Raw genomic sequence first — 20458 nt, 5'->3', positions numbered from 1 at the left:
AAAGCAGAGTTGGGTTGTTTATCCTGGGGAAGAGAAGGGCTCAGGGAGAACTTATTGCGGCCATTCAGTACTTGAAGGGGGCCTATAAAAAGGATGGGGACAAACTCTTTAGCAGGGCCTGCTGCAATAGGACAATAAGCAATCATTTTAAACTAAGAGAGCTGATTTAGATTAGATATAAAGAAGTTTGTTACAATGAGGGTGGTGAGAGGTGGTAGGTACCCCATCCTTGGAAATATTCAAGGTCAGGTTGCATGGGAGTCCGAGAAACCTGACGTAGTTGTAGACATCTCTGCCCACGGCAGGTGGATTGGACTAGACTTTAAAGGTCCCTTCCAACCCAAACTATTCTGCCATTCCTTGAAGTGCACTCAGTATGAGTGTATCTAATTTGAATCTTTATATTTCAACCATACTGGCCATGCACCTGACAGCTCAGCATGCAAACATTCAGCTCTGCGTAACCAAAGATGGTCTGGTTAAATGCTGGCCATCAATCACAGCAAAATAAAAATGCTCATATGGAAATGATGCAAGAAACCTTCTCTTAGGCAGGAATATCAGCCTTAACACAGATCCTGGTTTTGCTGATAAGCCTTGTTAAATGAACCATGTTTCCAGCATGCCTGAAAAAAATTCTCACAGACCAGAAGGTCCAAACAAGTTGCAGCCTGGAGTTGATCCAGATGATTCCCCATGACAAGGGGTAAAATCTATCTCTGTAGACTTCAGTGATCCCCGAATGGCTTGAGATATGACATCATCCTGAGTTCAGTTACACACAGATGACTCTTCCAGAGAGTTATGACATCCCATTGCTCTTCATGCTCTAGCTACCCCAAGTTACTCATCAATCTGGTTTACCACAGGTTCTGAAATCAACTTGCGCTTCTTCTAAAGTCATTGGAAGTACTTCAGCATTTTAGAGTGAGGTTGTAATACCCTGAAAATAAGAAGTTCAGCATCAAAAATAGCTATTTCTAATCTTCCAAACTTGCCAGCAGTATGCAGCTAATGGTGCACTGGAGACCAAGCATAATCAACTCCTCCAATGTCGTTTTCTCATCATATTTCTCTAGATAAAGAAGCTTCTTAAAAAAAAAAAATCACAATGTATATGCCAATCATATTTCTAACAGACGTAAGAGTTTGGTGACAAAACTTAGAAGAAGTTTATTAGAAGCACACTTCAGATGAGATTAATTAAGGGTATACAAGAAAGCACCAATTCTGTGCCAAGATCACCAGGACAATATAAAGGAATGCATCCCTGGCCACAGATGGTACAGACATCTATGCCAGGCAGGAGACACGGATCAACAAGTGCTTCAAAGAGAACAGCAAGCTTCTTTACCTGCTACCTAGGATGAAGAAACAACATTCAGGTATGAGTAAAAATGGCTTCTTCCTTGACATTCTGGATGTTAAAAACATTAAAGAGCTTCTGCTACATCACCTCATAACTGTCTTTTGCAGTCTTTTCTCGGCTAGAAACCTCTGAGGCTCTTGGCCTGGGATCACTGTACCGATCTCCTCATTTGAGTCCTGCTTGGTGAAGCAGGAAGAGGTAACAGTGGAATGATTCGTGTTTTACTGTTACCCCAAAAAAATTGCTAAGATACCTAGGAAGACATATGGAATTGTGAAATTCTAACATCTGATTAAAACACAGTTCAATGAATTATGCAGTTTCTTTCCTGTACCTTACTCATAAAAAATTAAAAAATCAAGAGGGAAACCTCCTTGATACAGAGGGAGAAGAGCTCCACCCCACCTAATCATTCACTAAGAATTAATGCATTTGCCAAAACAGGTCCTCTGCCACCTTCAAACACATGTAGAAGCCTCCCCTGTTGCAGGGATTTGGCTTGTGACTGTGACACAAACCAGTGCCTCGTTCTTCATGTCGGTAGCATGGAAACGTTTCAGACACAGCCATTACCTCTCTCAACAGCAACATGAGAATTTCTTCTACAGTCAGTTTTCACTAATGGTATTCACAGCCTCAGAGTCAGCAAAGGATTTGGCAAGACTCGCCCTAATTTCACTTTGTACCTTCTGGAAGAGCCGTGGGTAACAGGAGAGGCAGCTGCAGCTCCGAAGGGTGGAACACAAGAGCGGCTGAGCTGCACCACTCACCCCCCAGCACGACAGGGAGAGGTGAAGGCCAGACCCTGGCCCAGGCTTGGCAGCACAGGAGGGTCTGCAACACCTCTGGCATCTTCCAAAAAATCAAACCTGAATCACAGAGCAACTGAGCTGTGACAGACAACACAAGTTTGCTGCTGTCCTGGTGGGCTCCAGGTAGCTGGCTCTACCCTGTTAAGAAGGAAAGATTAAGTAATGCCTTTAAATTCAGATCAAGCCAAAGAGTGCTTAGCAGTTTACCGGGCCTGGCCCCGATAACTTGTTTCCTTTTCTTTCCCTCTTCTAAAATTTGCGAATAAGTATCACAATAGAATCTAATTAACATTCACTAATGAGTGGGATACCAATTGCTAATCCAAAAGAATTTGGTTATGTGCAAGTAAGCAAACAAGTTAATGTACCATAAACTGTGTTTTGTTCATTTATTTTGACAAATGTAGTTTGCTTTTAATTATGATACTTCCTAGCAGACTACTTTGCCTGCCTATTTTGCTGAAGTTTGCTGAACTCTCTTTGCTATTATGCTTTTCCTCAGAGCTACTATTAAAAAAAAATCAACAAAACAAAACAAACACAATAACAAAAAAACCCCAAACAAACCTCCACCCCAAAACCAACTGATCCAGCAAACACTGGCTGCCCCCTCTCACGAGAAATGTAGTAGTACAAGATCTCAAGAAAACTGCTTGACTGATGCTCCACATTTTGTGTTTCCGAACTACCACGAGGGGAAGGATCCACTACTGATACTACATTGTGCTGGAGATGTTTTCATTTCAGGAATCTTTCCAGTGGGACTAACAGCTCTTTGCAGAGCAGATTTGGTATCTACCTGTGCAGCTGATTTTCTTTTCAAGCTAAAGATGTCCAGCCGGGTTCAAAAGGAAATCCCTTTCTGTAAAAGAACACATTTCAACATTTTTCTCTAACTTAAGTAAAGATTTGACTGGTTTAAGTTTTTAAATAGTTTAAGCAAACTCTCCATCAGTGGGAGTTTCCCTATTGCTACCCTGCTTAGAATATTGCCTAAATACTGAACTTGCCAGAAGTGCCCTAAGCCAGTAACACACAACATTTCTGAAAACATTTAGCACTTTCTTTTGAAGTGTGTAACAGGCTTTTCTGGACTGTCCAACAAGTTTTTAAGGGATACCTGCTTAGAGAGTTGAACTACTGATTTTAGTTTGTTGATTTTTTGGGCGTTTTTTACATCAAAAACAAGGAGTTCAATCCATAACCACAAACTTTTATAGGACAGTGTAAACCCTGACCTTTCTCACGTTGAAAGCACAAACCTTTGCCTCTTAGTTAAGATGTAGGTGGAAAGCTTGCATAGCCAAATTATTAACAGTAGATCTTGGGTGCACTTTTTCAAGATTATAAGCCAGGCAGTTGGCAACTATAGAGGACCAGCCCAACGCCAGGGGTTGGCTTCCATTCTACGAAAAGACTGTGGTCTGTACTCCAGAGCTACCAAACACGTACATAATTTGGCACATACAGCTTTGCTGGTTGGGTGAGGTGTCACTGCCAGATGAAAGAAGTAGGTCACTTCAAGAAATGCTGCCCTATGACAGCCTCTCAGTCCCACTCTCAAGTGGCAGTCAAACACAAGGAGCCTAACAGGGAAATGGGACCTCATGACCTCTCGATCCTCATGTCAGAGCAAGTCCTGCCAGACCACAGAAGTGTTGGCTTGGTTACAGGGAGTAAAAGAAGGTGGCCCACCCGGTCTGTTAGAAAGAGCATGTTCCCCCAAAAGGGTGAAATACTTTTAAATGTTTTCTCCCATAACCACCATTCAAAGCTTGAAGACTTGCCATAACAGCTGTATAATTATATTCATGACTGATGGGGAGAAACCCCATCAAGTCAAGAACTAGGTGAGAACTAGGAGATAAGACACTTAGAGAAAGTAACTAAAAAAGGAAGGTAATTGGCAACATATTCTCAGGCTGGAAACAGGGTCAACCTCTATGAAAATACAGCTGGAAGACAGCTGGACAGTAATTTCCTTCTCAGATGGTTTTAAAATATGGAAATAAAACAATTCAAGTAATGCAAAGGCTTGACAGGTCTCAGCAACAAGATGAGTTATGAACAATGTCTTCAATTGCTACTCCTTCCTTTCTTGAAGCTTTGCAGAATTGCCTAAGAAACACTGCAGCCTATCTTTAACTGGAAGTCACTTATTCCACACAGAAAGGAAGCATTTTGCTCTCTGTAGTTGTTCTGTTCTCCACAAACCAAGTTCTTCCTTCTTCCAAAAGGAGTAGTGTCTCCACTTGGGCCATCCATGTTGCATCCCTCTATCAACAGCTGGCAGCCAAGGTGCTGGGCAAGGACTGGTGCATCACTAAGGCAGCAGTGCAGCAGGTACCTGGCAGCTGTCACAGCAGATTATCCTCTTAGTTCTCCTTTAAGTGCAAACAGAAAAAGCACTATCATCTCCTTCCTGCACATCCCACTTCCCTTTTGTGGATGTTTCCCTTTTGGACAGTGCTTCAGATTTCCAATACTCTATTTCTCTGATAGTCCTGCTCATATCCCTTATCTCTGCAGCAGTATCACCTACTGCTGCTCTTAGGTCTGAGCCCCAGCTCTGTGCCCTAAGGACAGACGAAGGATAGGATGAGGAGTTTCAGTCCTACCCCACAGCCCTCGCTTTTCTGTGCTACTGAGAAAGAGATACCTGATAGCTGCTGCTGGTGTCTGGGCATCAGACACCCAGAATGGTGTAAAGGGCTTTTCCTACCTCATGACTCAGTTTTTACAAGCAAAAACCCCACCTATGGGCAATACAGAATAATCCCCACAGCTATCCAGCAGCAATAGGATGAGGACTACTCATCAAGACAGCTTCTGACAGACCATGGCCCTGCACGTAAGCCCATCAGCTCCATTCATCACTGTGCCAGTGCACAGGCTCCTGCACAGCACTGGTGCCAGAGGTATGACTTTGCACTCTACTGCAGATTAGTCACCCACATTCTTCCAGGTTACCAGAACACTGCTGACTCCGTGCAAGAGGCATCTCATTTAAGGAATCAAGCAGTTTGGAGTAGCTGCCCCAATTCGACTACTCACACTAGCAGAAATTATCCAAGAGACCCAAACCATTTAGGACCCCGTGGCTCTATCTATGCTAACACCCTATAATCCCCAAGCCAAAAACCATGAGTTCCCTTACAGCATGATGACAGTTCCAAGGCAACCTTCATTGCAGCCTCCTTTGCCAAGCTCAGAAAAACTTGCCTCAGTCACAGCTTTGAAATAATTTTTTTGCCTGCTAGGGCTCAATTCCATAGTATTTTTGCTACTTCTTTGCATACAGTGTTCAGCAGCTCCCTGGCAAGGTCTCTGGGACTGTCAGCCATCACAGAGGCACACACTGGGGCAGACTGAGGGCATTGCTACAGAAGCCTACCACATCCTACAGCCCAGTGTACAACTGAAATAAAGAACAAGTATTTCACAAAATAAAATGGCAAAATTCAAGTGCTGTAAGCCACAGGCCTTGTTGTGGCAGCGTATGACAAAGAAGATTTTTCAATCCTTTTGAGGTGAAGGACCCTTTTGCTTTTAGAGTAAAAAAAAATTATAAAACATTGTCTTGTCTCTGTCTATTCTACGATGACTAGGATGGACAGGCACACTAGAAGTAAATTTCATCTTTACAAGGCCAGCCAAGTCCTTGGCAGTGGGGCAGATGTGGTTTTATTATCGCCACTACAATGTGCTCGAAGCACAGGCAAAGCTTCACCTCCCCACTGCAGCCAAGGGCCACCAACCCATCCCTGGGGGCAGGTAACCTTCCAGACTGCCCAGGTAAAAATGGTGCTACCCTACAGGACAACAGATTACTGGAGCCTAGAGAGAAATGTGCAAGTCGTAATTTCTGCCACCAGAACTGGGAGTACATTTGATCTGAGCGCCTCAGGCAAATCCCTTCTCTTCTCTGCATCTCAGCTTCCCTGTTCCTACAGCTTTGCAAAGCCTGACATGAGGCACTGCAGAAATGCAGAAAGTCACGGAGCAGAAATGCAGAAAGTCACGGAGCAGAAATGCAGAAAGTCACGGAGCAGAAATGGCAAGATGAGGGCCAAGCAGACATGATCACCTCAGATTTCCTGAAGATGGTTATTTATTCATTCTCACTGTTTCAGGAGTGCTGGAAGTCTGACGCTGAGAAGCCTTAACTGTGATAAAGGTCCAACTGTTGCCAACTGAGTATTTGCTTTAATCACATTTGATGTTGTTCTTAAAGCTGCCTGCCAGCTTCTGGAGTCATTTGATTATATACAAGTATTACTTCAAAGCAAACAAGCAATGGATACATTTTTATTTGTTTGTTTCAGTGTTTATAAGTGATATTTTCTTAGAATTTCCAGCGTGAAGGAAATGTTCTTATGTTTGGATCTAATTTTCATGAAAATTGAATAAAACCAGAAAAATACCAGCCACCAAAATCATTTCTACCCCCCAGTAATTAAGTTCCCATGAAGGGAGAAAAAAAAAAAAAAAAAAGAGAAACTAAACCTTGCTATTCAGCCAACTTTGTTTAAGATATATTTCATAAATCAGCTGTGTTCAGCTTAAATCAGCACAAATGAACAGAGAAGCAGAAGCCTTGAGGCAACTGTTCAGACACCTGAGAAATGACAGCCAGAAGCTAAAGCTGGAGAGGGAAGTTGGGTTTGAGGGGTTTTTTTTTTATCAAGTTTTTTTAAAGAAATTCAACTTGACTCATTATAAAGGCAACACAGGAAAATAGGTGGGATGGGGATGAGACATACAAGCAGAGATGAGCATTGCTCCGCTGGGGGAATGCAGCACACTCAGATCTGTAGAGGAGGACTCAAACACAAGCCTGTCAGCACTGAAGATACCACTGCTCTGGCCTGAGCTGACAGAAACCTCAGGGACTGCACAGCTTGTCAGACAGAGAGGGCATGCTGTACACTGAGTCATACTGCTCATTCTTCCCCTCCTCTCCATGATCTGTTCCTGAGAGTAAAACCAGAAAGAGACTAAACTTAGTGTCTAATCCTGAGCACAGTAAGGGAACAGCCAGACTTCAGCAAACCACCATCTCCCGCTGATGCAAAGCTTGGTAAAGAAAGGAAACCTGTGGAAATCCTGGACCCTTGATATACATGTGAGAAATGAGAATTTCTTGACATTAGCCTAGTTCCAAAAATAGAATAAGATCCAATTCAGATTCCCCAAAATGTCCTAATATGTAAAATAACTCAGAAGAACCACTGATTTTTGCAAAAGGGAAACCCCCAACCTTAAAAACATCAAAGATAACCTGTATTGAAATAAACAGAGTAGATCAAGTAATTTAATCTCAAGGAGAGCTATCCAGACTTTCAGTCCTTCAGCTAAATTCATATGGGCACCATTCTGGAGAGATCAGAGAAAACCCTGAAACAACTGCTTGGTGAAGCAGGGAAAACAATACCCAAGAAGCCTTTAGTATGTTCGCTTGAGGAATAATGCAGTTTTGAAGTGCCACTATCAAATCAGCAGTATTGCTTCCTTACTCTGTGCTAGGCACCCAAATCCATGAGAAATACTGGAGACTCAGAGGACCATAACAAGAGTATTTTGGATGTGGAGAAGCTTATTTGAAGGCAGACTTAAGACTGGATAGCAGACTTGAGAGATGAAATAAAAATGTAACATCATGACTAGCAGAGAGAAGTCATAACTTCAGTTTCTCTCTTCTTGGTTGCATAACAAAGGGAAATTCAATAAAAGCTACAAGTTACAGAACAGATAAAAATAAGACAGTCTCAAAAATGTCTAACCAGACTGCAGAGCTTGAAGCCAGAAGTTGTCAGGGCCAAAAAAAAGCAAGAACTGCACCAAAGCACACACATATAATTAAGAACTTCAATAGATTTAAGAGTGTATGATAAAACAGATCTTGGTACAAGGTATTTAACTTCTGGGATAACGAAAGGTACTCTTAGACAAATATAATTACAACAGCCCAAATGAAAATATCATTTCTCCTTTTATAAACAGTTGGCCTTGGGAACTGCTGGAAGTAGGTACTTGATTACATGGACTGGAAGTCTGGTAGCTCCATGGTCAGCTTGTTCTTAAGCTTCATTTGAACACAAAACATTTAGCCCTTTAAAAGCAGTGGATTTTTTTTTCTGAAAAACACTTTAAAAAAAAAAAAAACGGAGTATCACAGAAACTTAAATTCAGACAAAAAAACATTATCATATCTCCCATCTTTCTGAGGTCACAACTGGACCAAGAAGATCCATGTGATAAACAAGCTCTTTACTCTTGATGTATATTAGTTAACCACCTTAGCTACTCAAGAAGGTACAAAAACTGTAATATTAAAAATTATGTCTTCAAAACATATCCAGTTCTCCAGAAGCAGAACTTACTTGCTGTTTCCTAAAATAACAGTTTATTTTAGCAGTCTTAAACCTTGCCAAATTCCTATAATACTTATAATAACAAACAATACATGCAATCATCACCATATAAAGTTAGTTACTTTCAGTGCAGAGGCTACAAATCAACCTATGTAAAAAGTTCTTGGGTTGAGTTTTTTGGTTGGGTTTTTTCAGTTGTTTTGCTTTCTTTTTGTTGATTTATTGGTTCTTACATTATTTTGAGAATTTTCTCATTAGCTATACCAAATAGCCATCCATACAACTCGTTTCCCATTTGCAGTTGATCAAATTGATCAAAAATGTTCAGATTAGACACTGAGAAGAGGTTCTTCACTGAGAGGGTGGTTGAACACTGCAACAGACTTCTCTAGGGAAGTTGTCACAGCACCAAGCCTGACAAGAGTCCAAGAAGCTCACCTTCTACACCATTAGTGAGTTCTCCTGCTCCCTAAGGAGAGGGCTGGTCAGATAAAACATTGGAAACAGCTGGTTTGGTAATTAAAAACACATGGATTTTCTCCCATTCTGTTCAAAGCTGAAAGCCTCCAAGATTCTTCCCCAGGCACATGCTGCCAACTCCTCAGCTTATTAGTGGACAGGCTGCCTCAAAGCACAATAACAAAACTAGGGAACTTGTCTTCTGTTTGCTTGATTCTGGAGCTCACAAAATGCAAAGACAGTCTTTTGCTTCTCAAAAATAGGTTTCAAGCAAGGTGGTCACCTGGCTCCAATGCAAGCATCTCCTCCCTGTCCCCTCCAGAGGTGCCTTTGGTGTCAGTGTTTAACATCACACTGAGCAAAGCAGCAGAGTAAGCAAAAGGTGACAAGTAGTTTTTTTGATATGAAAGGCTTCTGCTGAGGCACATTAAAATACCAATTCAATACAGAATAATATGCATCTTTATAAGATTTCAGTCTGGTATTGGCTACTTCTGTCAAAAAGCACTTGGCTGTGTGGTCCTACTAACAGAACAAATAACTCAGGGCTTTGCCACAGACCTATATGCCACAATGAAAATATGTTGAAGTTACAGATGTCTTTGAACATACTTTGCAAGTAAAGGAATTGTTTCTGATACAATAACAATAGTGCTAATAAGTTAGCACCGAGATACAAACAGCAGTCAGGTCAAATCCTTAAGTCACTCTGTAGGAAACGTAGATACGAGCTTGCTTTAGCTCAGAGTTACCCTGAGACCTCATATGGTCCTCACTAATGAAATAAGAAACAGCAGTAGTATCTGCTCCCAGCATAACAGCAGGGAAACCAGATTGCAAGGTTCTTTTGCTAATATGAGTTACTATCATGTTGCGGGAGCTTTGCACTGTTGCAATAATTGCAGATTTAACAGGCTTTTTCATCCTTCTCACCTTCAAATTCTTTCTCCTTCAGAGCAGCTTAGTGCTGCCATCTACTTTTTTTATACCCTGTTGACTTCCTCTTCCTAACAGGTTTGGGGTTTTTTATCCTGGCAAAGTTCTTAGCAGACTAAATCACCCAGTAAGACAACACTCCCTCACTTAAGTCTTTACAGTCAGGTCCCCACACTGATATGTGCTCTAGCTCATCACCACAGGCAAAATTAAAACCAAAGGAAACAAAATACAGAATCACATCCAAAGTCCTTTTAACACTAATTTACACTTGAGCCCTCAAATATTAATAAAACCCCGCAACTCCCTCAACTCTTAACCACAAGCTATCTTTTACAACCCTTGGGTATATTAAGCTACTAAATTCAGCAATGGCAAGATGGCAAAGACATAGGTCTTTATCAAATCATTTGGACAGTTCTAGAAAGCAAATTTATCTAGCTAAAAATGTTATTCAAAGTTTTAGTCCTAGAGAATTAATAAAATTCTTTTATAGGTCATTTATTTGCACAGACACTAACACTGCTGGAAAAAAAATATTTCCTGGCTAAAGGATATATCATCTGAATAAAGAGGCTGAAAAACATTGAGGTAGTTTAGTATGAGACTGCCTGCTGCTGATCAGGCACAGCTAGTCTTGATTAATCCTGCACCTCACTTTTTCATTGCAATCATTTTAAGATCCGAGCAACTGTTTCCACATAGCTCCCTAACCACCACTGGTTGAGGGTCTTCACCCTATTTTGTATAGAAGAGTCTTCAGACCAGAGCACCACAAAACCCTTGGAATAAGGGGAAGCCAAAGCACCTTCTGCCTCCCCACTAACAGCACAGAAAACAGACAGTGAGTGCATCCATCCCTACTGCAGCCATCTGCACAGAGGTTGTGCTTTAAACAACTATGCCCTTGCCTTTTATCTTTGCTTCCCTTATCCCAAACAAGATCACTGTATCCTCTGTGGATAAGGGCCAGATTCTCAAAGATCACAAAGTCTCCAAACCTCCACTCAAATAATTCAGAGCACGTGCTACACACATGCAGAGAGAGTCCCACACAGAAAAAGGCTTTTACCACTGTTCTGCCCACATGTCCCAGCACAGGCTGTTCAGAGCCCTGCCCAGGTTTGCAGTTTGGTCTCACATGACTCCAGGCCTCTGCTGAGGCTGCAAACAAGTCACAGGGGCTCTGCTGGAGAGAATATATTTATCCATAGGGAATCGAAGGGAATTAATCACATTATATGTGCTGTATCAGGCTGACGAAGGTCACACATCTGAACTAGGGCAGGCCAACCTTCAGCACAGATGTCAGCTTCATGAGGAAGCACCCTGAAAACTGGCCAGAAAAGGTATTTTCAGGAGCAGATTTCTTTTTCCCTTTCTGCAGAGCTTTATTTCATAATGGAAGATGGATAAGAAGAAGAAAGCAAAAACCAAAATCAAAACACAGTTTTTAAAATAAAAATTCATTTCCTAGCTGTCATCCTTGGATTTTGCATATCATGCCTTAGCATTAACGGCTGCCAAACACAAGATGTCAGGTCCATCTGGCAGATGTACACTTCCCCAGCTGCCAAGTGCTTCCTTTAGATCCAGGGGCTTTGCTATTAACTATATTCGCAAATTCCAGCCTCCTAAATGAGAAGGGCTTCTGAACAGCAGCCTCTGCTTCCGAGCGCCCTGGAGAGGGGGAGCAAGGCTACACTGCAATCATCCAGAGCATCTGCTGCACTTGTGTGGCAGGGAGGGCAGTTTCCTGGTAACCGATGGCTATACCAGCTGTGGGAGAGCTTTAAGGAATTCCTTTCTCCCCAGATTATCCCTACATAAAATTAGAAAGTATTTAGGAAGCAGAGGGGAAACCCAACCATTCAAGCTGACATCATTACTTATTTACATATAAATACAGCCAGGAAATAAGCATATGTATTTATATATAAACAAAAAAGCTATCTGTACAATGTTTCATACATTGCTTTCCCATCCAATATTTACTACTTTATTCATGACTTAAGGAAAAAAACTTTTTCCCCAAGAAACTGGTGATAAAATGCCCTCTGGTGGGCGTGACTGTGGACCTCTACATCAACAACCACCTCCAAAATAGTTTGGAGCCTTCGATATATTCCTAGGATTACTATTTTTAATGGAGTGAGACAAAGCACATACTTGCCTTCCAGAAGAAACAGATACAGCCCTGACTAACAAGCCTGTTTTACTGCTAAATATCTCTGGATTAGAACCCTCCCAAAGTTAAAAAAAAAGTACTATTAAAATAATTTTAGGAATCATTACATGTTTTAATGTTCATTTTACCTCTCTAGGATATATTTTCATCTTAAAAAATAAGCAATTAAGAGAAACAGAAAAGTGGCATTAAGTTCTGCTTTGCCTCAGCATAACAGAATCTTTGTCGACTGAAATGGAGAAAGGAGGGGTAGAGAAGAACAGCGTTTTCAGAGCTTATGAATCATTTTTGTCCTGTTAAAGCACCAGGCACAACTAGGGAGGCAGCTCTAACTGTACAGGAAAAAAATAACAGCCCTTGTTCCAGAAGAGTTTATTGCCAAAACAGAAAAAGCAAAGATGGAAAAAATCTTTCAAATATAAACTGAAGTTAACAGGATGTGTTTTATCCTTCAGATGCTCAATAATTGTGGGTGGTGCTTTCATTAATTTGAAACAAGATAAATCTAAAAAAAGAGAGCTTAAGGTTGAAGATGCAGTGACAGAAGAGATAATGCAGAAACTTGGGGTCAGAGAGCGTGTACAGCTACTCTGAGAATATATATATGTAAAGCAGACTGCTTTGGCAAGCCAGCCACACTGGAAGAGGAGAGCTACCAGGCAGATGGGACTGCACGAGCCTGACCCTAATGCAGCCAAAAAAAGCTGCAGTTACACACAGAACTCAAGTTGACCCCACATACTTTCTAAGGATTTTTTTTTTTTTTTGTGCAACAGCAAAGCTTCAGAGTGGCAGCTAAATAAAAGACAGAATAGAACACTGAGGTCACATGAAGGAAAATGGAATAACTCCACTGCTTTCCAGAGTTCCCTGGAAAGTCTTTGTGCTTCCATTTCATACAGAATATGGCACTTTCTTAGTTCACCAGGATGGTTAGATATTTGTTTCCAGCTTCCACAGTACAATCTGCAGTTAACCAACTGCAATGCCAAAACTATTTGCAACTTCCCTCTATACATGGAATGTGAAGCATTTCTGTCTTTTTATAGATGTTTCTGGGCAACAAAACTTTGCTCATGAAGTTGTTCTAGGGTATAAAAAAATTATATGATTTAACATTCATGCCCTCAAAGAAAAACAAAAAACTGTCAAAACCCACTCATTTATTTGACACATGCCTTTATCCAAGTCCTGCATCCCTGCTCTGTATAGAGCTCCTTCCCTCTCTAGTGGCAGACAGGTCAGATACCAATGCTTAGAGCCTGCTCTGGGGCTTGGCTAAGATCAGTTTTTAGTTCCAAGTTCTTTTTTTGCTAACAGCCCACACAGAGATTCAGAGTTACATTTACCATTTCTTTCTGAAGACAGAGGCCATGGGTTTCACATAGCAATGCTGTCACATGGTGTTCTCCTGTATGAGCTTCACGATCATCATTCTTGCAAGGATCTCTGGACATTGACTGCAGATACAGTGAAACATTTGTTTTATTACATAGAGCAAGCCAAGATTAAATGCTCTATTTGTGCATGTAATAGTTATACACACAATACCCATCCATTAATCCTAAATTTTTGCCTAAAATTAAAAGTAACATTATCTAGGTAAAGCAAGCACTGATATTTCTTGGATCTTATCCTGGTGGCTGATCTTGGGTTTTTTTATCTTTCAATTTTCTAATCAAGAAGATGTCCCAAGGCTGAATGGTTCTGATTGTTGTTAAATTTCCAATCTTTTTTATATAAAAAGATAAGGGGTTCATGCTTTGTTTCTAGGGTAGAGCTATCCTCTTAAGCCAACCCTGAAGTGGCTATAGTCAAATACAAGAGATTACTGGTCTACTAAAAGCCATGAACCGATACCTTGTAAAATTAGAATCTAATATTTAGACAGGAAAAGACTTATAATAAGTCATATGTGATGTCATTTTAGTAAATATCTTGAGGAAATCTGAGCCTGCTCACATTTTCCTAAAGTTGAATAACTGCCTGATAAACAGTGCAGCCTACAAATAGGAAGGAAATGGTTAACAAGGACTTCCACACAGATTACATACAGCAGAAGTCACAGCAGCCCCCCGGCTTCTCCAGATGAGTGCCTGATGATGCCCTGGTTAACCATCGCCTCATGAAGGAGATGCCTGGGCTCAAGCTGCACCTGCACTTCCATCATAAATTAGTGTTTTAAGCTTCTCAACCTGACCCAACTGGGTGTCATTCTTGATCTCCAGCCCAGGCTACCTTAACTCTGCCATCAGAGCACTGCAGCTGTACACAGTTCTTTGAATAAAGATGCCAGCATGACACAAAGGTTGGGGGTTTTTTTCACTTATATTAGTCTTGAAATGCCATACTTCAATAACTTAGCTACTGCAACAACAATATTTGTCTAAGAATAGTTTTTAGAAGGCTTGAAGGATGCTGCTGTGAACTGTTCAAGTGTGATATTGAAACAGTGAATTTAAGGAAAACTCACTTCAATTTCTTTTTTAGCAAGAACATACCCAACACACACACACAAATGGACTTCCAAAATTTCTCTTTGAGACAGGGGAAAAAACAAATAAACCAGAATAAAGAGTATTACAGCAATCACAATTCTCCTCTTCATCTTTGGCTGCAGTTCTGTATCCAAATACCACTTTTCAAGTCAATCTCACATTTTACGGACTTCAGGCAAGCCTTATTATTTCCTTAATTCCTATACCATTTCATGCTCTGTTTTTATCTCCTACAAATAACTCAAATATTGGCCACAACTTCCCATTGCCTTTTTGTTCCCAGAGAGACAAGGTTGTGATGTTGCAAAACTCTAACTGCCCAGAAGTTTAGTCATAAAACTACACATTTTTCTTCCAAAAAGGAAAAATGTACTAGGAAGTAGGCTTTACTTTTGGACATTCAATAAACTTAAAGAATGGGTAGAACATTTATCTAATGTCTTCAGGGTACCAAATGTAACTTCATTTGACTGCACAGATCTGGGCCAAGGACAAATTTGGCCCATTTTATATAATAAAGAACTGAGGGGAAAGAAGAAAAGGTATTGAAGCACCTAGACTGTACAAACCAGAGACTAGCAAGTATTTCCTTCCCCCTCTCTTACATTTGCTGTCATCTACTGAGATTTGCAGACTTTTTCTTCGACCTCAAGACCTTCACAGTTGAATTTCACAAGTGATTTGTTCCTCAGGGTAGAGAAGCACTGTGCAACATCAGATACATATTGGAATATGTCAGCTCCACAGGTGTTAACTAGATCAGGATTTGGTCTACAGTTCAGCAGCTCTTGTGACAATTCACACATCAAGATCAACTGAGAGATTCCCCAGGAGGTCCCACGCAGCCACAACCCACGCTCTTATGTGCTACAGGCAGCTTTTAATCACATCTCATTACATTTGTTTGCAGTCTTAAGGCTCAGACCTCAGAAAGCAAGCAGGTGGTTTTTACTTTCAGTCTCATACAAAGACCATAAGGAATAAAACATTGGCAGAGACAGCCAAAGCCTCATGAATTCTGAATTTGAGAAGGGGCATTCAATCCAGCCTGCAGAAAATCCAGACTAGCAACAGTGTAAAAGAGATAAGAGTTAACTCACCAAAGATCAAACCCAACTTTCATTTGTGCCTATGCAACATTGACTTCTGTTAACTACATGTGTGTAACCGGGGGCAACATTTGATCTGAAGCCTCGTACCTTGATGCCCAGCTATTGTAAAACAGAAGCAAAAAGGTAACTACAAACATTTGACTGATGTTGCCTGCAAGTAGGGCATTGCCGACACCTCTACCAGCAACTCATATTGATAAAATTAAGATGGGGCACGGCAAACCTCCCTAGTAGAAGTAATTGCACAAATATTTGGAGTGTTCTTAAAAAAAAAAAAAAAAAGAAAATATGACACTGGGGAAAGGCAACACAAAGCCACAGACCAAGAAATAAGCTACTACATGCAAATACATGCAAGCTTCTCCCAAGTTAATTCTCCTCTTAATGGAATATTGATTGGTATGCTCAATGTTTAGAAATGTGAAACAATGTGGGGGAGAGAAGGAAGGGAAGACACTCAGAGCAGTGACTTTTGTTTAAATGATACATACTTTCCTCATATGATCAGCCAAAAATAGCATAATGAAGAGGGCAGTGCAGTACATTTAACATTTTGCCTTGCATTTTATTAGCTAGTCTGTCAGAGATGACCTGGGAGTGTTAGTCACACACTTTTTGTGCCCTTCTACAGGAAGACACAGCATTTTTCATAACCTCTCATCACACAATATCCTTAGTGTATCTGGTATTTCTCTACTCCAAGTAGGATGGATTACAAAGCGTCTGTGGTAGTATAGAGGCTTTTCACATGTAATCTATCAAGCTGTTTGCACAACTGGGGAGAAACCCGTTGTTTGGGGGGAAAGCAGAGCAGTCCATTGTCATTAGGAACTCCTGGCTAAGCTTTGTTGCACCTACTCCTATCCCCAACTGAGAAGAGAGGATGAGAAAGAAACAGTTGCATCTTTGAAGCAGATCCAGTTTTTAAATAAAAATATTATATGATCCAGTTTTTAAATACAACCCTTAAATATAACCAGTATCTCATAATCAAGCAGCCACTTATTTCAGCCTTCCAGAAAATTCTACCTATTCCAGTGACTACCAGTAGAATTTTAGAAAAAGCATTTCTTCTACCCTTTTCCTTCTTTCATTCCTAGAGCCTTCAGAGATATCCCTTATAGCCTCCAACTCGTTTTACTACAAAGCCACTCAGTAAGAGGGCAAAAGTAAAAAACCAAAACCTCAATCAGAAGAACCAACTTCCATGGCCATCAGAGTTCCTAGCCCTGACAATCCAAGCAACAGCAACGTGCTAAATAGCTCTGCTGAGCCATCCCATATTAAGGATACACTTAAGAATACAGGCACTGTCAAGGAGCCATTTCATTGTGTATAGGTTATACACGTTTATTTTTGTGCTCTACTGCTTGTACTAAAACATAAGAAACTTCATACAGCATTAGCAGCCTCTCTGCCACTGCTTTTCCAAACTTTATGAAGGGTTAATGAATAAGCTCAAAAAGATACTGCTTAGCTTGATTCTGTAGCATTTCATATAGTTTCAAAAGTATTTTCCAGACATTTATATACCTGACAACATTTTGTAATATGAAGTGTTCCAATTTGGCATTGTTCCACCCTTGGCAGGCAAGAGACAATAAAAATCAAGAGAAAGTGAAAAATGAAGTTTCTGAAGTATACAATATGTTAGGAATCATTTAATGAATTCAGGTGCTCAACAAGCTACAAATCAACCAAACTTTGCAATACATATATATTTCAAAGCACAGGTAAACACAGCTGCATCCACTTTAAAGTTATTCCATGTTGTGTGATTATTGCAATGAACTTCCTGAACTCTTTCACCTTTCCTTTTGATCTGAGGTTTACCTGTGGCTGGAAAAACTAACAGCATTTAAATTATTCTCCCTCTAATTAAGGAAAAAAGCATATTTAAGCCTTAGACTGAGAAAAGAAACCTTTCTTTGAGTAGCTACAGCATGCTGCAATTGCAAATCTACTAACATTGCTTTTGCAGACCAAAACCAAAATCCTGCAACAAGGTCTGACAAAGCATATCTTAGAGCAGAATTACCCGATTTAAATATTAATTACTCATCAGCATGGACTTTAAGAAGTGTCTGAAGCAAAAGGCTTTAAATCACACTTTAAACCCAGGATTTCTAAAGTCTGCACTGTCATGCAGACTTTGGTTCTGGGATGGAGGTTTTTGGATTTGTTTGAGGGGCTTTTTAAGAAAAAACAAACGACAGGATTGAATATTGATAATGAGTCTTTCTCCAAGATTCAAAAATATGAAGAGACATATGAATAGAGTCCAGCTCAACAAATTAGGCAGATCTTGAATTTGAGTCCTGCTACAAGACAGTGTTATTGCCTCAGATACCTCTGTATCAACTTGAAGGATTCTTCACAGTATCTCTCAACTGCACTGACAGTCCAAGAAGCACTCCTGCCAAGGCACACTTAACAGGTTTTAGTTAACAGCAATGTTGCAGAGGAATTTTATCAGTGGCAGATTTTCTTGCAAACTGTTGAACTGAACAAGTTCAAATGCACACCTTGAGATATAATCTGGTTCCCAATCAAACTGCATACTACCTGTACTTATGTAGAGTTGAGCTCTAAAACTGGAGGCTGACCCAAGAAAAACCAAACCTCAACAGAAATCCCAGCACTTAACATCACACATCACATAGCATATTGTAATGGATGGCAGTGAATTAAACAAAAACACAAATCACAGAAAGCTACAAAAGGAACACTGAGTTCATTTTAAAATGTCTTTGTCTGTAGTTTCAGACTGTTTCACAGAATCAGTATTATTACTGCAAGCCAGCACTATACACTACCTGAAATTTAAGACCACAAAAAACCTGTGTTTTTCTGATGTTAATGCCAATTATGGCCAAAATCCAAGTTGAGAATATCTGAAAACCTAAACCTAAGCATCATAGATTAAAAAAAAAAGAAAAAAAAAAAAAGAAAGCAGGACATAAAAATTAGACAAAATGGTCCCATGTTCCACATATCGTAATCCACAACATAAAATTATTTATGGAAGAGTGTGACTAGGAATTCAGTTACCGTCATTTATCAGATGGTCAAGACAGCTCAGAGGTAACTAGCTGCATAACAACAGCACCGGGAAGGCTTCTGGGCACCGCTTGCACCAGGTCTGGTTTCACTGTACCAGGTAAACGATGCATATTCACACCCTGGGAAGCTCTGTTGACTTGCAAAAACCTGACAGAAAGGCGTTCCCGTAAGAGATTTCTAATCTATTTCCTTTCAATGTCTTTCTTTATAGCTGAGGAGGAGTTCTTTGTACTTCTGGTAACAAAGGAAACACAGAAGTGACAGGAGGATGTCAAAGCTGTTTATGCTTCATACAGCCTCACACTCGGAGTTGCTGTTGGCAGTTTACTTCTTGGGAAGAGCATCTTAAACCTTCAAATAGGAGCTCCACCTTCCTACAAGCAACTTTATGGAAGAGTTAACTGCACAAAGGGATGTTGAAACCATTCCCCACGCAGGATAAGCCAACATAAAACTAGAAATTTTTCTAAAACGTGACAAAGGGTTAAGGCAGTTATTCAGTTAACCTGCAGGTATATTCAAGCCAGCATCATCTAATCTGTATGTTCATGGGCTTTAGGATATACGTTTTACACTTTCTTCTGCAGAGAAGTGAGTACATCAAGGAAGTGATTAGATACACAAATAAATCACAGAATCTAATGATACTATGTCATATTTAAGGTCATTGAATCAGCACACTGTGCAAAATATAAGATCTGGAGAGAAAAAAAAAAAAAAAAAGGCAGAAGGACCACGTAAGTCACTAACTCATGCTGAGATTTTTAGCTAGCTACAAGTCTCGACTGCAGCACAAAGAATTAGTGATCTGAAAATGATGTAGACTTCAGTGCTGCACTATGAAGTTGAGGCTCTGCAAATAGAGCAGCTTTGGGATCAGGCCCTCAGCTGTCTGGGCTCCCTGGGTCCATAGCCTACGGCAGCAAATTCAAGTGATCGATGGAGTTTAGTGGACAAGTCATTACAAGAACTTGAGTAAGGCCATGCTCAACCTAAAGAAGGGAGAATAAAAAACTCAACAAAATATTAAAGAGAGACCAAAACTTCAAAGTGCAACAGAAAACTCCAAATGAGTTTTAAGATAAAAAAATATATTGCACAAAAGAGGTATAATGCAAGTTACAAGGGTTAAACAAGATGGGACAGCCTGGAATTTCTCTCTCCATTACCAGATCATGGGGTACTTTTCCCACCCTAATGCTGTGTGTGAGTTTCCACCACAGCACACAGAGGCAGAAGGGAAGGAAAAAAGAATTTTTTCTGGCCCCTTAATTTTTTATTTTCTTTTTTTTTCTTCTGTGCTTCAGAAGAACTGGGTCCATCAGGTATCGGAACTAAATTAAAAGGTCAGGAAAACAAGTAGGCATGGACAAGACTGAATTGCAGATGAGCACAGAGAAGGAGAGACACAGCACTGGGATAAGCGCCAACAACTGCAAATAGTCACGGTCCCAATTCTGGTGGTTGCCAGTGCAGTCCAAACCCAAGCGACTCCCAGGAACACCACGGATCGCAGCCTGGGAGAGGAGGACGCATGGGAGCAGAGCAACATCACCAGAGAGACTATCACAGCAAACCTGGGCATGATGAATTCTCCTCGCAAACAGGCACTAAAAGTGATAGCACCAAATACAGTGCTCAGTAAAC

The 20458-nt window shown here is 40.5% G+C and overlaps 1 protein-coding gene across 9 annotated transcripts in view; it reads right to left on the bottom strand.

Moving 5' to 3' along the window:
• The window catches only part of KLHL29 (kelch like family member 29), a 393114-nt gene that overhangs the window by 369542 nt on the left and 3114 nt on the right, over positions 1–20458 (bottom strand). The window contains exons 2-4 of one of the 9 annotated variants that reach the window (XM_069011680.1): positions 13488–13598; positions 2981–4565; positions 542–2319 (exon numbers count right to left, since the gene is read on the bottom strand). The exons of 1 other annotated variant lie outside the window; for it this stretch is intronic. The gene's annotated coding sequence lies outside the window, so the exon portion shown is untranslated. Of the gene's footprint in view, positions 1–541; positions 4566–13487; positions 13599–15241; positions 15306–20458 lie in introns of those variants that run through there. 7 more of the 9 variants (XM_069011685.1, XM_069011682.1, XM_069011679.1 and 4 more) reach the window with 7 other exon arrangements.

Source organism: Aphelocoma coerulescens, chromosome 3 (genome assembly GCF_041296385.1).
Source record: "Aphelocoma coerulescens isolate FSJ_1873_10779 chromosome 3, UR_Acoe_1.0, whole genome shotgun sequence".
NCBI lineage: Eukaryota > Metazoa > Chordata > Aves > Passeriformes > Corvidae > Aphelocoma > Aphelocoma coerulescens.
The sequence above is the reverse complement of the archived record's forward strand: the minus strand, read 5'-3'. Positions and strand labels throughout refer to the sequence as shown.